The 14,967-nt window shown below is 49.9% G+C and overlaps 1 protein-coding gene across 5 annotated transcripts in view; it reads left to right on the top strand.

The window, feature by feature from the left end:
- The window catches only part of frmpd3 (FERM and PDZ domain containing 3), a 648,120-nt gene that overhangs the window by 599,662 nt on the left and 33,491 nt on the right, over positions 1–14,967 (top strand). The gene's annotated exons all lie outside the window — the stretch shown is intronic.

Below are 14,967 nucleotides of genomic sequence, written 5' to 3'. Positions count from 1 at the left end.
CAGTGCATTTTTTTTTAAATGTCCTCTTTTTTAATATAAGAAAGTAATGGGCTGGCTATGAGTTCCTTTACTATTCAAAAATGGAAGTTTTACCATTAACACTGGCGGATTTCTCTCCCCATAATGCAATCCTAGTGGTGTCTATTATCGGAAACATTATCATTATGCAATATTGGAGCATTCAACTTCAAATAGCCTGAGGCTCACTACAAGCAATATTCAAAACTGGATATTAATGGCATTTAAATGGTATAATTTTTCAGGGAATTCATTGCATCAGCTTAACATTCCACTCTAACTTTCTACTGAATTTGCTAATGGTCTATATCAATCTTTGTGGCTGCAGCTTTACTCTTTTCTTCTGTGAATCACAGCATTGATGAGTACCAGAGAAATTGCACTACATGTTGGGGGTTCCTTGGATCTGGGATATATCTTCTGCTTTCCATCTCCCCTTGCCCAAAGAATTTTGGTTAGTGCTGCACAGACTTAAAGTGTTTTTGCTTAGATGTAAAAAAAAAGTGTGTAAGTGGAAGTTAATTTCTCATTCAGTTTTTAGTGCCTTCACGGGAATGCACAATTTTATTGAATGTCCTAAAAGGGACTCTTAAATATGTAACTAATTCAGAGTAACCTGAAAGAATGCTACTGCATTAACTACTGGCTAGCTAACTAGTCTCTGAACTTAGATCAATAGCATGCTATCAATCACTCTAGCTGTGGAATGCATACTTTCAGGAGACAATGAAGGAACCAAGTAGATGGTGGAAACTGAAATACACATACAAAGACATGCTGCTTAAAGGTAATAGTGTGAAACAACAGGCCATTACTAAGCAGAGGGTCAGGCAAACATTGGGAGCCATTGCTCTGGCAATGGACTTCGAATCAAGCATCATCAGAATCATGGATGGATAGCTTAAGGAAGGTGTCTCACTGGAAGAAAAATGCGACTTTGACGAATGAGAATGGCTATGGAGAAAACACAGTTTACGTGTAGAATTTTATGCCTGCTATTCTTTGAGGTCCAGGACCTGATTAGAGCTGTAAGCAGATTGGTCCCCTGTGATCAGTAAATTACAACCAAATATTTAGTTAAATGATACCTGGGAACTTTAATATAAAAACCTTTTTATGAGCACAGTAATTGTGCATGTGTTATTTCCAATCTTTATGGAAGGTAGATTAAGGAGTATACTAAGAAGTCAAATCACAGTAAATAAATGAACAGAATTTTAAAAAATCTTATGATTCCTTGTTGCAGGACGAATGATAATACAACTTTTCAAACTATTCTATTTGAAAACAAAACTTAGTTGATCTCAAAGTTTAGAATGCCAGAAGTACGAGTTCACTCTGCTATTTTGGTGTTTGTGATGGGAAGGGGAGATGTCGACAGAGAAAGAGAAAGAAAAACAGTTCTTTGACCGATTACTTAGCTCTGTGTTGAGCAATAAACTATTGAGTGACTAGCCAAGGTTGCGTTCTCCCCGAATTGATTCCCTTTGATGTGGAATCCTCTAACACTTGGGTGCCTGCCTGTGGCGAAAACAATTTTGGGTGTAATTAACCAACATTGAGTTTTTCACACTTATCAGAACCAATTTTAAGGGCCTCTTCCCAATATAAATGAGGTGGTAGCAGCATGATAATGATGTTGGGTTGCTTCCTGCCCATTTACATTAGCAGTCTAGTCTCTCCATCTTGGCCAGTGTCCTGAGAAAGTTACTCAGAGCACCCACTTGCTTGAGGTAGGAGGTCATTTGAATATATTATTGATATTCCACCCTGGCACTCTGGCACGCATCAGCCTAACAGCAATCCTTAAAAAGTAATCATAGGCTGATCATGAGCTTTGTCTGGGCGGGAAAATCCCCGCGGGTGAAGAAGGCGATGTTGGAGAGGAACCGCAGCGAGGGAGGGCTTGCTTTGCCGAGTCTGGTCAATTATTACTGGGCGGCCAACATCGCTATGATAAGGAAGTGGATGGTGGGTACGGGGTCTATTTGGGAGCGGGTGGAGGCGGCTTCGTGCAGGGGCTCCAGCTTGGAAGCCCTGGTCACGGCTCCTCTACCGCTGCCGCCGGCCAAGTACACCACCAGCCCGGTAGTGGTGGCTATCCTGCGGATATGGGGCCAGTGGAGGAGGCATGTGGGGGAGATGGGGGCGTCTGTCTGGGCGCCAATCTGCGACAACCATCGGTTTGCCCCCAGAGTATGGATGGGGGGTTCCGAGTATGGCGGCGAGCAGGGGCGGGAAGGGTGGGTGATATGTTCCTGGAAGGGAGCTTTGCGAGTTTGAGGAGCTTGGAGGAGAAATTTGGGTTGGTAAGGGGAAATGATTTTAGATACCTACAGTTGCGGGACTTTGTTCATAGACAGGTCCCATCTTTCCCGCGCCTCCCGCCAATGGGGATCCTCGACAGAATAGTCTCTAGGAGGGAAGAAGGGGAGGGCAGAGTCTCGGGTATATATAAGGTGCTCATGAGGGAGAAGAGTCCCAGACAGAGGAACTGAAACTTAAATGGGAGGAGGAGCTAGGCGGGGAAATGGAGGATGGGCTGTGGGCAGAGGCCCTGAGTAGGGTAAATTCGACCGCGACATGTGCTAGGCTCGGGCTGATCCAATTTAAGGTCGGTCACCGGGCCCATATGACGGTGGCTCGGATGAGCAAATTTTTCGGGATAGAGGACAAATGCGCTAGGTGCGCGGGAGGACCAGCGAACCATGTTCACATGTTTTGGGCATGCCCTAAGCTGAGGGGGTACTGGGAGGGATTTGCGGGGGTCATGTCCCAGGTGCTAAAAACAAGGGTGGTGATGAGTCCAGGGGTGGCAATTTTTGGGGTTTCGGAAGACCCGGGCGTCCAGGGGGAGAAAGAGGCCGATGTGTTGGCCTTTGCTTCCCTGATAGCCCGGCGACGAATATTATTGGCGTGGAGGGACTCAAAGCCCCCGAAGACTGAGTGGTGGCTTGCGGACATGTCGAGTTTCCTGGGGATGGAAAAAATTAAGTTCGCCTTGAGGGGATCTGTGCAGGGGTTCACCCGGAGGTGGCAACCATTTATTGACTTCTTTGCGGGAGAGTGAGCGTCAGCAGGGGGGTGGGGTGGAGGGGGGGGGTAGAGTAGAGTAGGAGGGAAAATATGGCGGGTAGTACCGGTGGGAGGGGAGCGGGCTTGTGCAATATGTTACGATGGAAGTATTGAAAGTACGTGGATGTTTGCACATTTTTGCCTTTTTGCTTTCTTTCTGATGATGTCTGTAACTGTTTATAAAGCCAAAAACTACCTCAATAAAATTGTTTATTAAAAAAAAAGTAATCATAATGGGGTTCCCCTTGTTCTTACCACACCAAACTCTATATTCAATAGATTATCCTTCATCATTTCCACCACTTCCAATGTAATGCCACCACAAAATGAATATTTCCTTTCCTCCTTTTTCAACATTCCAAAAGGATTGTTACCCCCAAAACATGCTAGTCCACTCTTCAATCACCCCTCAACATCCCCTCCTCTTCCCAAGGTTTCTCCACATTCCACATGCAAATGCAAGACATGCAACACTTGTGCACGATCTAACTAAAATAAAACAGAGTGTATTCTGGCCGGGATTAGCAGGGTTGTTCCCAACATTTGTAGTGCCGGGAATGACCCTGCCTGTTTTCGGGAATGACCTCTGGCTTGTTTTCGTATCCTGGCGGGGAAAACCACTCCCCCCCCCCCACCCCCACCCAGGGCCGCACGTTTTAGTTATTTTTTTATTCTCCTCCCTTTTCGCATTTTCTCCCAAATTTAAATCCAACAATAAACAATAATCAGTAACGAATGTAATGTCAATCCCCATATCAAAAACAACGATCCCATCCTCCCACCAAACCCCAGACATTAGCCCGCATGTTCCCAAGGCCGCACTTAGCGTCATTTCCTGCACCAAGGAGCTCTGACGAGTGAGGACCCCTGGACCTGATCCTTAGCTGGCACTGCCAGTCTGGCACTCTAGCATTGCCTATGAAAGCCTGGCATGACCAGGGTGGCACTGCCAGGGTGCCAGGCTGGCAGTATCAAGGTGACTGGGTCACACCAAAGTGCCAGGGTGCCACCCTGCCCAGAGGCCGACCACCCAGGGGCCTCCGAACATCTGGGAAACCTTCTCCCCAGCTACCATTCTGCATGGTTGCCATTTGTGAGGACCAGTCCTGATCAGCGCCCAGCTGGGGTCTCCCCTGGCGTCAGCACAGCCAAGTGGCTTCTTAAACTCACTTAGCCGTGCAGGCCTAACAGCCATCGGGAATCCCGGGGAAGGCCTCTCCCGGGATCAACCGCCAACTTCCCACCCTGATTCTGGCCGGATGCGGCCAGTCGATTGTGCCCCCTAGCCTTTTTATTTTACTCTTTCATGGGATGTAGGCATCACTGACACGGCCAGCATTTGTTGCCCATCCCTAATTGTCCTTCAACGGAGTGACTTGCAATGCCATTTCAGTGGGCAGTTAGGAGTCAACCACATTGCTGTGGATCTGCAGTCAGATGTAGACCAGAGCAGGTAAGGATGGCAGACTTCCTCCCCAAAAGGGCATTAGTGAACCAGATGGGTCTTTAACCACAATTAGTGATAGTTGTCATGGTCACCATTATGGAGTCTAGCTTTATGTTTCAAATTTTGGAACTGAGTTCAGGTTCTGTCCGCTGCTGTGGTGAGAAACTGTGTCCCCAGAGCATAGTCTGGGCCTTTGGGTTACAAATCCAGTGGCATTACAATAGCACCATAATGTTATCTCCTTCCCAGCTCCTTCCCAAACACTCCCTCCCATATTAAACATCTGTTTACTTCTTTCAATTCAGTAAACTGTATTCCCTGCTCACTGCAGTTTCTCCTATATTGGGGAGGCCAAATACAGATCGTCATTGACCTCTTACACTGTTCCAATGAAACTCAACAGAAGCCTCATTTGTGTAAGAAGGTACATTGCAGCCTTTTGGGTCAACACTTGAGTTCAGTAGTTACAGTTCAGAATCACTTCCCATTTTTTCAGGCAGTAACTTTTGGTAATGATTCCCCTTTTGCCATTTATACCTCCTATCAACCCACATTTTTGTTTTTCACTTGTCCTATTATTACCCACTGTTGTCTTGCACCATCATCCTTTTTATCATTTGGGGCTAACAATTCAGTTGTCTCTTTTCAGCATTTTGTGACAAACCTGTGCTGGTTCACAAACCTGCTGCTCCAAACCCATTTACCTGATTGTAGCATGGGAGTGAGTGGGTTCTTCGCTGCTGACATCCTCTTTGCATTGTTTCTGTGTTCAGCAGGGCTGGACAGTGTTGTGCTGAAACCATGTGGTGGAGTCCCCTGCTCTTCTTAAAGGGAAGATGCAATGAGTAATGTTACGGAATTTAAACCATGAAAAATCAAACACTAGAGCAGATAAAGGATTCCTGGATAATGGATGTGGCACTGGGAACATTAGTGATGGGAGCGGGGTGGGGGGGGGGGGGCACGATAGGTGAGATGTCATGGTTCCGTGGCAAGCTAGGCTCAAGGACCACCCTTAGAAGGGAGTAGCAGCATCCGACCAAGGAGGTCAACTCTTAATGATGTTACAGCTGTGCCAGAACAAGTCTAATGAGCTCAAATATGTAGTCAATATCAATGAGACATCTTCACACGACATCTCCTCTGCATTGTTCCACCAGCCTCTCAATCTGTTCAATGCACACACTCCCATCACTCAACCAGAACCGCTCCTTGGCACTCAAACCTAACATCCAGATGTTCCCTCGCTCACCTACCAATGCAGCCATCCTCACAACAACCTCTCCTTGCCTACATAAACCTAAATTATTCAGCGATGACAGAAAAATCATCCAAGCACAGTGCTGCACAGACATTGGCATTTTGCCTTCTTTTTCACAGGTGGTACACAGAAGAAGGGAGCAGAACAGAACCACCTCTGAGGAAATGGCTCTCAGCTTCATTGGGCTGGTTGTTATATAGACCATGCCATCTGGTGTCATTGAGAACATTGAGGATGGTGGTGTGTTCCTGCTTAATGTCCCTTTTCAATTTGCAGCTCAACCTCATCCTGTTATCAGGCATAATAAGAAAGCTGCTGATGCTGTGGCTGTCATGAAATGCAGGCACACACACACACACACATAATGATATACAGACAAGCAGCGAATGGACACAGAGAACAGGACATGACCAATAAGCAGGCAGGACACTCGGATGGGATCTGACTATAAAAGACACAAGGCACTCACACTCCACCTCTTTCCACTGATGAACATCTAGAGAGTCAGTCAAGGGTGTTGTTACAATCTCACACCTCCACCACATGGCTAAGAGCTAGTCGGGTTCAGTCAGCCAGAGTAACCGCACTTAAGTTAGCAGAGAGTTGAACTCACAGAGCTAACTGTGATATTAGTTCAATAAACCTGATTGAACTAACTTCAAAGTCTGGAGTATCTTTCTGATCTAATCTGCATCCAGTTGCAGCCAGTGTTAGACCAGTGTATCTAACACAGCATGATATCAGGAGGCTACTAATTTAAGGTGGCTTACCTCAGTCCATTCTGGGATGACCAGCAAATGTATCCTGGCACCCTGGAGAAGATTCAGGCTCCTCACCAGCTCAGGACCTCCAGCAATATCAGTGCCAACTGGCGGATATTCAAGCACAAGTTTCTGCTGTACCTCAAAGCCTCAGACCTCGAGGGTGCGTCTGATGCGAGAAAGATCGCGCTTCTCCTCTCAACAGCGGGTGATCAAGCCATCGAACTCGTCAACTCGTTTAACTTCACCGAAGGCCAGGACAAGACAAAGTTTCAGACCATCCTGGACAAGTTCGATAGTCACTGTGAAGTGGACACCAATGAAATCTTCAAGCGCTACATTTTCAAACAACGTCTTTAAGGTAAAGATGATCTTTCAATGCCTTCTTAACTAGCCTCTGCCTGCTGGCGCTGTCCTGCAACTTTGGTGATATTGCTGACTCCATGATCAGAGGCCAAATCGTGTTTGGAGTTCACTCTGATCCTCTGAGAGAGCAGCACTTAAAAATCAAGCATATGACCCTGCCAGTCGCGATTGCATGAGCACTCAAAAAATCGGTATTCCCAATACAAATCAGCCGAAAATGAGAAACTTGCCTCCCATGAGGCAGTGAGTGTGCAGGCCATCTCCCGAATGCAGCGCCTCAGCACTGAAGACAGCGGCCATCTTGCGTGCTTTTCCCGGAGCCCCACGCATGCGCGATTCGAAAGGGATAACGAAGCGGCCAACACCCACGCTGCGCAGGTGCAGACGTCTGCCGACCGCACTGCGCATGTGCGACGACGTACACCGTGTCACGACGCCAATATCATGACGTGCCCGAACAGTGGCAACACCCACTTAAAGGGGCACTGCCCTGCAAGAGGCAGGCAATGTTTAAACTGCGGGAAGCCTGGACACTATGCAGCCTTGTGCAGGTCTGCACCACCAGTCAGAGGCCAGCTCTCCCAATTCCGACGACGGCGAGTCCAGAATGCGCAACGACAATTACAGGATTCTGATCCTGGCAGAACAATGGATCCAGAGGACGAGTGCCTGGGGTCCGCCTACCAAGTGGGCATCATTACCACATGTGAACATGCCACACCTAAATCATCTCGCACTCAGCCCATCCTCGCTGTGGATTTGGAGGACGAATGGCGGCGGTGATGCAGGTCAACCGCTGCTCCATCCAGTTCAAGCTGCACACAGGTGTTTCTGCCAACCTCCTCTCACAGGCAGACTTCAAACACATCAAGAAGTCCCCCAATGTCCTTCCAGCAGCCTGCCTGCTCCTGGGCTATAACGGTAATGCCATCTCGGCACTGGGGTCCTGCCATCTACTCGTCTCCGACCGGAGTACCCATGCATGGCTAAGGTTTGAAATTGCCAAGCCGGACAGGGCATCCCTACTGGCCGCGGCATACCTGTAAAAAGCTAAACCAGGTGAACGGGTTTATTCAACGACATCCTCCAACGTGGATCTTCAAGCTGGCATTGACGACATCCTCGCTCAGTATCCAGATGTGTTTGACGGGATGGGCACTTTGCCATATCGGCACAAGATCCTACTGCAACCTGATGCCAAGCCAGTGGTCCATGCACCACGCCGGGTCCCGGCTCCGCTGAAGGAGCGCCTGAAGGAACAGCTCAAGGAGCTGCAGCAGCAGGGAATCGTTTCCAGGGTAACCAAACTGACTGACTAGGTCAGCTCGATGGTAGTGGTTAAAAAACCCTCTGGAGACCTGCGCATCTGAATTGATCCCAAGGACCTCAACAAGAATATAATGCGTGAACACTACCCCATCCCGAAGCGGGAGGAACTCACCAGTGAGATGGCACACGCACGGTTTTTCACAAAGTTAGATGCGTCACATGGATTCTGGCAAATCCAGCTGGATGAATCCAGCAGAAGGCTCTGCACCTTCAACACACCGTTTGATAGGTACTGCTATAACCGTATGCCATTCGGCATCATCTCGGCATCGGAGATATTTCATCGCATCATGGAGCAGATAATGGAGGGCATCGAAGGAGTTCATGTGTACGCGGATGACGTCATCATATGGTCCACGACCCCTGAGGAGCATGTTTCCCATCTCCAGCAGATATTCTGCCGTGTCCAGGCCAATGGCCTGAAGCTGAACAGGGCCATATATTGCTTTGGCATGTCGGCACTCAAGTTCCTAGGAGACCAGATCTCTCAGCAGGGCTTGTGCCCCGACACAGACAAGGTCAAGGCCATCGCAGCCATGAAGGTCCCGGAAGACAAGAGGCGGTATTGCGCTTCCTGGGCATGGTCAATTTTCTGGGCAAGTTCATCCCAAACATGGCCTCACACACCACGGCCCTATGAAACCTAGTGAAGAAGTCCACTGCCTTTGAGTGGAAGGTGGCTGATCAGGCAGAGTGGTTGGAGCTGAAAGCCAAGCTCACCACTGCACCCGTATTGGCATTTTTCGACCCAGACAGGGAAACGAAAATCTCGACAGATGAGAGCCAGGATGGCATCGGTGCGGTCCTGCTGCAATGTGATGACACTTCATCCTGGGCACCGGTTGCCTCCGCATCAAGGGCAATGACACCCACCGAACAAAGGTATGCACAAATCGAGAAGGAATGCCTGGGCCTTCTCACTGGCATTCTCAAGTTTCACGACTATGTCTACGGCCTGCCGACATTCACAGTCGGGACGGATCACAGGCCCCTGGTCCACATTATCCACAAGGACCTTAATGACATGACACCTCGGTTGCAGTGCATCCTCCTCAAACTCAGACTTTGACCTGGTCTACACGCCTGGCAAGGAGCTGATCATTGCCGATACATTGTCCCGCTCCATCACCATCATTGCCGATACACTGTCCCGCTCCATCACCGTGCCTAGTGAACCACCGAACGTCATCCGGCAAATTGAGTCACAGGTTGAATCACAGGTTGAGTGTGTGCTAGCACCCTCCTGGCATCTGATGAGAAGGTGATTCGTATCCGTGAGGAGACAGCCAAAGACCCCCTCTTGCAGCGTGTTATGCAACACCTAGCCAATGGCTGGCAAAAAGGGCAGTGCCCTCAGTTTTTCAAAGTAAAGGACGACCTGACGGTGGTTGATGGTATCCTCCTCAAACTGGACCGGATTGTAATTCCACACAGTCTCCAGAGCTTGGTGTTCCGTCAAATCCATGAGGGCCACCTGGGTGTGGAAAAGTGCAGACGCAGAGCCAGGCAGGCTGTCTACTGGCCCGGGATCAGCCAGGACATCGCGAGCATGGTCCTTAACTGTGCGACCTGTCAACGCTTCCAGCCAGCGCAGAGTAAGGAGACACTTCAGCAGCATGAAATCGAAACCTCTCCATGGTCCAAGGTTGGCATTGACCTCTTTCAGGCAAATGGTCGTGACTACGTGTTAATCATTGATTACTTTTCCAATTACCCTGAAATCATGAAGCTCGCAGACCTCACATCTCAGACCGTCATCAAGGCCTGTAAGGAGACATTCTCCAGGTATGGTATCCCATTCACTGTCATGAGTGACAATGGCCCGTGATTCAGCAGCCATGAATGGCCTCTGTTTGCCAAGTCATATCAGTTCAAACATGTCACTTCCAGCCCAAACTATCCGCAGTCAAACGGAAAAGTTGAGAAAGGGGTGCACATAGTGAAGCAGCTCATCTGCAAGGCCGTGGATTCTACATCTGACATTCACCTTGCGCTGCTTGCATACAGAGCGACCCCGCTATCCACTGGAATGTCGCCGGCTCAACTCCTGATGAACAGGGACCTGCGAACGACACTTCCAGCATACACATACCCAATTTGGATCACCTCCCGGTGCTGCAGAAGGTGCAGCAACTCCGAGACCGGCAAAAACAGGGCTATGATGCTCATGCCACTGATTTTCCCGTGTTATCCCCGTCAGACATTGTTCGGGTCAAGTTCCCTGATGGAGGCTGGTCAGCTCCAGCTGTCGTTGTTTGACAGGCTGCCCCCCTCGTATGTTGTGCGTCTGGCTGATGGTTCTGTTGTGCGCCAAAACAGACGGGCACTGCTCACAGTTGCCTGCCCGCAACCACATTCATCTCTGTTTCCTTCTGTTGTTTTGCCACCTCCTGTTACCTCGATTCACGAGGCCACCAGTCAGGCTTCAATCCCACCCATCAAGGCGCTGTCGCCCCACCACCACCTCTCCGACGGTCAACCAGGATCAGGCGCAAGTCACAGAGACTGGACTTATGAACATTTGTTCTGTTTGCTTTGTTCTGTGTTTTCGTATTAGACAGCTGTTTTCACATGTACATATGTTCACATCCACTGCATATGTATATGTTAATATAGGCCTATTCTTGTAAATACGCTCACATATGTCATCCAAACATAAAAAAAGGGGAGATGTCATGATAGGCAGGCACACACACACACACACACACACACACACACACACATACATAATGAGATACAGACAAGCAGTTAATGGACACAGAGAACAGGACATGACCAATAAGCAGGCAGGACACTCAGGGGTGGGATCTGACTATAAAAGACACGAGGCACTCACACTCCACTTTCATAATATACACACAAGTATATGATGGTGCATAGACAGACACTGACTAACACACTGAATGATCAATCAACACACAGAACACAGAAGCCAATCACCAGACAGGACACGGCCGCTATAAAGCCAGAGGGCACTAATTTTCCCGCTCTCTTGGGATACAGCCACTGAGGCAGCCAGAGCCCGTGATCAGCAACACGAATATCCGCCATGTGCGAGCAGGATAGTCTGGTCAGGTTAGCCTCAGGTCTCCAGTCAACTCAACATAGTGTCAACCCACAGTGCAAGTATGTTTAACAGCTCATTGTTCAATAAAATAGAGTTGTAGTTCTACAAGTGTTGGTAGCCTGTCTCTCTCACTGCTATGGCAAACGCAGTCTTCGCAGACCCAGCATACCCAACACATCATGGTACCAGTGCGTGATGTTAGAGTTTGATGGACCTACCTTGAGATAGTCTGTCTTTGACCAGCGATCAGCCATCCGGTAACATGGACAGCGTCCGCCCTCCTCCGCAGCTCCGCATCGCCGGCAACCTCGGTGCCAACTGGAAGATTTTTAAGCAGAAGTTTCAGCTGTACCTCGAGGCCACCGACCTTGAAGCCGTCTCAGATGCCAGAAAGATTGCTATCTTTCTGTCCACGGCCGGGGACCACGCCATCCACATTTTCAACTCCCTTACATTCGCTGAAGGTGAGGACAAGTCCAAGTTCAAAACAGTCCTGCTCAAATTCGACAGCCACTGTGACATCAAAGTCAACGAGAGTTTTGAATGCTACGTGTTTCACCAGCGTCTGCAGGGTAAGGATGAACCTTTTCAATCTTTCCTAACCCATCTTCGCATTCTCGCGCAATCCTGTAATTACGGCTCCACCTCCGACTCCATGATCCGCGACCAGCTCATTTTCCGAGTACACTCGGACCCCCTACGCCAGCAGCTCCTTAAAGTGAAACAGCTCACCCTCGCTATAGCCATCGAAACCTGCGTTCTGCATGAGCACACTACTAACCGGTACGCACACATTCAAGCGGCAGAGACGGCGCAGCAAGGCCCCCACGATGCAGAGCGGGTGCAGGCCGTAAAACAGCTCCAGGGCCTGAGTCTGGATGAGGGCAGCCATTTTGCACGCTTTTCCCGTTCTCCTGCGCATGCGCACAACGACCGAGGGGATGGCTAGGCCGAAGACCGAACTGCGCAGGTGCGCACAACGTATGAGCGCGCATGCGCAGTGGCGCACGGAGCGTTCTGACATCATGACATGCAACAACTGTGGCTCCTCCCACTTAAAGCGGCAATGTCCCGCGAAATCTCGACATTGTCTCCTGTGTGGCAAGCTTGGGCACTACGCAGCCCTGTGCAGGTCTGCTCAAACACCTGCCTCCCGTCACTCCCAGCAGCAGCGCAGGACTGTCCAGTCCGTTCAACAACTAATTGCAGATTCCGACTCCGATATGGTTCCAGACCATGATACCGTGGATCTCAAATCCCCATTCTGGGTGGGCATCATCACTAAGCATACGATGCTTCCCAAAAATAACACCAAGCCCTTCCCAGTGCTGAGCATTGATCTGGACGACAAGCGGTGTGCCACCCTTACGGTCAACAAATCTCGCATCCGATTCAGGCTGGACACCAAGCTTCAGCCAACCTCATTTCACAGTCTGACCTGGACAGCCTCCACGTCAAGCCCACCATTCTTCCATCCGCCTGCCAGCTTCTCGACTTCAATGGCAATGCCATTGCTGCCAGCGGCTCATGCCAGCTTGTGGTGTCGCACCGTTCCTTAAAGGCCACCCTGCACTTCAAGATTTTAGGGTCCACCAAAGCTTCCCTGCTCGGTGCTCAGCCGTGCAAGATTCTGAATCTCGTCCAAAGGGTTCACTCCATGTCGCCCGCTGAGGCATCAGCCTCGCCAGACACCGACTTTCAGATACACCTGAAGGACATCATTACTCGATACCACAGCGTCTTCGAGGGTATGGGCACACTCCCATACACGTACAAAGTTCTTTTAAAACCAAATGCCACACCTGTGGTTCATGAACCCCGCCGGGTACCGGCGCCCCTTAAGGACCGCCTCAAGCAGCAGCTGCAGGACCTCCAGGACCAGGGTGTCATTTCTAAGGTAACGGAACCCACCGACGGGGCCAGCTCCATGGTGTGTGTTAAGAAACCATCGGGGGAACTACACATTTGCATTGACCCCAAAGATTTGAACCGTAACATCATGAGGGAACACTACCCTATCCCAAAGCACGAAGAGCTCACCTGCGAGATGGCTCGCCCCAAATTTTTCACAAAGTTGGACACCTCCAAGGAGTTCTGGCAGATACAACTTGACGCATCCAGTGGGAAGCTCTGCACCTTTAACACCCCATTTGGCCGGTTTTGTTACAACCGGATGCCGTTTGGCATCATCTCCGCCTCGAAGGTGTTCCACCGAATATTGGAGCAAATGATGGAGGGCAACGAGGGGGTGCGGGTGTACGTAGACAACATCATTGTCTGGTCCACCACTCCACAGGAACACATCGATCGACTTCAACGCGTGTTCCGGAGAATCCATGAGCATGGCCTCCGCCTCAACAGAGCCAAATGCTCATTTGGTCAAACAGAAATAAAGTTCCTCGGCGACCACATATCACAGTTTGGTGTGCAGCAGGATACAGATGAGGTGTTGCCGATCAATGCCCTGAAGACACTGGAGGACAAGAAGGTGCTCCTCCGCTTCCTGGGGATAGTCAACTTCCTGGGGAAGTTTATCCCCAACCTCGCATCTCACACCACAGCTCTCCGCAATCGTGTGAAGAAAACCACCGACTTCCAGTGGCTCCCCGCTCACGAGCAAGAGTGGCGTGAACTCAGGGCGAAACTCACCAAGGCCCCGGTATTGGCATTCTTCGACTCTGCCAAGGAGACGAAGTTCTCCACTGATGCGAGTCAGTCTGGCATTGGAGCAGTGCTCCTCCAACGCGACAACGCCTCCTCATGGGCTCCAGTCGCATACGCATCGCGCGCAACGACGGCCACTGAGCAATGCTATGCTCAAATCGAGAAAGAGTGCCTGGGCCTCCTCACGGGAATTGTCAAATTTCATGACTACGTATATGGACTCCCCAAATTTACGGTAGAAACGGACCACAGGTCACTGGTCCACATTATACAGAAGGCCCTCAACGATATGACGCCGCGCCTACAACGCATCCTCCTTAAACTCAGGCAGTATGACTTCGAACTGGTCTACACCCCGGGTAAGGAGCTCATCGTGGCCGATGCACTCTCCCGTTCCGTCACTACGCCATGCGAGCAGTCGGGCTTCGTTTGCCAAATTGATGCCCATGTTGAGTTCTGCGCATCTAACTTGCCCGCCACTGACGAACGGGTCATCCAGATTTGTCGTGAAACAGCCAAGGATCCTCTGCTTCAACGAGTCATGCGCCATCTTACAGACGGATGGCTCAAAGGCCAATGCCCGCAATTCTACAACATTAAAGATGATCTGGCAGTGGTAGATGGAATTCTGTTGAAGTTGGACAGAATCGTCATTCCGCAAAGCATGCGGGAGCTCGTCCTTGAGCAGCTCCATGAGGGTCACCTGGGGGTGGAGAAGTGCCGCCGGTGGGCCCGTGAGGCAGTGTACTGGCCTGGCATCAACCAGGACATCGCCAACACTGTTCTAAACTGCCCAACGTGCCAACGGTTCGAGCCGGCTCAGCCAAAAGAGACCTTGCAGCCACATGAACGGGTGTCGCCCCCATGGACTATGGGTGGCATTGATCTCTTCCACGCACAAGGCCGGGATTATGTCCTCATTGTGGATTACTTCTCAAACTACCCAGAGGTGGTTAGGCTGCATGACCTCACATCGGCA

The sequence above is a fragment of the Scyliorhinus canicula genome, chromosome 17 (genome assembly GCF_902713615.1).
Source record: "Scyliorhinus canicula chromosome 17, sScyCan1.1, whole genome shotgun sequence".
Taxonomy (NCBI): domain Eukaryota; kingdom Metazoa; phylum Chordata; class Chondrichthyes; order Carcharhiniformes; family Scyliorhinidae; genus Scyliorhinus; species Scyliorhinus canicula.
Note: the sequence above shows the minus strand (reverse complement) of the source record. Positions and strands in the feature narration are given on the sequence as shown.